The sequence below is a fragment of the Carassius gibelio genome, chromosome A24 (genome assembly GCF_023724105.1).
Source record: "Carassius gibelio isolate Cgi1373 ecotype wild population from Czech Republic chromosome A24, carGib1.2-hapl.c, whole genome shotgun sequence".
NCBI lineage: Eukaryota > Metazoa > Chordata > Actinopteri > Cypriniformes > Cyprinidae > Carassius > Carassius gibelio.
In genome coordinates, this window is record NC_068394.1 from 20327675 (window position 1) to 20329743 (window position 2069).

Consider the following 2069-nt stretch of genomic DNA (forward strand, 5'->3'; position numbering starts at 1 on the left):
ATATATATATATATATATATATATATATATATATATATATATATATATATATATATATATATATATATACATACATACACACACACACACACACACACACACACACACACACACACATATATATATATATATATATATATATATATATATATATATATATATATATATATATATATACCCACGTGCACACACACAGACACCCAGGATGCTTATCCTGATTTAAAGTTATTGTAAATGAGAGAGCAGCTTTGTGCACAAACTTCTCACCTCATTCTTACCTCCTCATCCTCAGATTTCTCTCTCTCTCTATCCCTCTGTTTTCCCTGGTCATATTATTCCATTTAAACTTCAATCCTATTTATGGCCCCTCTCTCTGCGCCATGCCCAGGGCTATCAAACAATTCATCCAGCAGCTCTGTGAGGCTGCACAGGCCATAAAAGCTTCAGCAGGGACTCGTGGTGTGAGAAAGAGAGACAGTGGGGAAGAGTTGTGTTCAAACAGAGAGAGAAAGAGAAAAAGCTTAAAAAACAATCTCTCTAGTTTTCTAAACTAAGGTTGTTGTCTGTGTGCCAAACTATTTTTTTTCTCATAGTCATAACTTAAAATGGTTGGCACATAAATATATATAGTGGCATCTGTGTGGGCAAAAATGCCTTGTTGATGTCAGAGGTCAGAGGAGAATGGGCAGACTGGTTAGAGATGATAGAAAGGCAACAGTAACTCAGATAAACACTCACAACAATCAAGGTATGCAGAATACTATCTCTGAACAATCAACACATCAAACCCTGAAGCAGTAATGTTCTGTCTGTGTCTGTTCTGCCTATAGTCACTGAAGTCACTCAAAATCTCAGTGCCCTCCACGTACAGTACGTCTATGTCTGTTTATGTCCTGTTATTGTCATTGTATGTCTCAGCCTCGTCACAAGCATTTCAATGCCCAGTTTTCCCCAGTGTTAACTATGCAAATGATAAATAAACTCCTTTTGGCTTGACTTGACTCTTGATGGGTTACAGCAGCAGAAGACCACACCGGGTGCTGCTCCTGTCAGCTAAGAACAGGAAACAGAGGCTAAAATTTACACAGACTCACCAAAATTGGACAATAGAAGACTGGAAAAATGTTGCCTGGTCTGATGAGTCTTGTTATCTGCTGCAGCATTCATATGGTAGGGTCAGAATTTGGCATAAAGAACATAAAAGTATGGATCCATCCTGCCTTGTCTCTACGGTTCAGGCTGGTGGTTGTGGTATAATGGTGTGGGGGATATTTTCTTGGCACACTTTGTGCCCCTTTGTACCAATTGAGCATTGTTTAAATGCCACAGTCTACCTGAGTATTGTTGCTGACCATGTCCATCCCTTTATGACTACAGTGTACCCATCTTCTGATGGCTACTTCCAGCAGGATAATCTACCTTGTCACAAAGCTCAAATCATCTCAGACTGGTTTCTTGAACATGACAATGAGTTCACTTTACTCAAATGGCCTCCACAGTCACCAGATCTCAATCCAGTAGAGCAGCTTGGGGATGTGGTGGAACGGGAGATTCACATAATGGATGTGCAGACGAAAAATCTGCAGCAACTGCGTGATGCTATAATGTCAATATGGACCAATATCTCTAAGAAATGTTTCCAACACCTTGTTGAATCTGTGCCACAAAGAATTAAGGGAGTTCAGAAGGCAAAAGTGGTTCCAACCAGGCACTATAAAGGTGTACCTTAGAAAGTGGCCAGTGTGTGTGTGTGTTATATATATACATATACAATGAATGGAACTGCAAAGCCGTTTTACACACAGCAACAGTTTATAGCTTTAAGTTTCAAAAATTGTTTTTACACACCTGTGCTCTTTTTGAATAAAGAATGTATCCAGTGCCAAGTCTTATAAAGCCATTTGAAATCTCTTTTTAGAGCTGATTTACAGCAGAATTGAGTTTTGTTCCCATTACTGAAACACTGTTTTCCTGTTTAAAGCCTGGTACACAAGTTGATGGTTGGCCGTCAGGCAATGTCAGGTGGTTTTTGTGTGTCAGTCGGCTTTAGTGTTTTTGATATGTTCAGC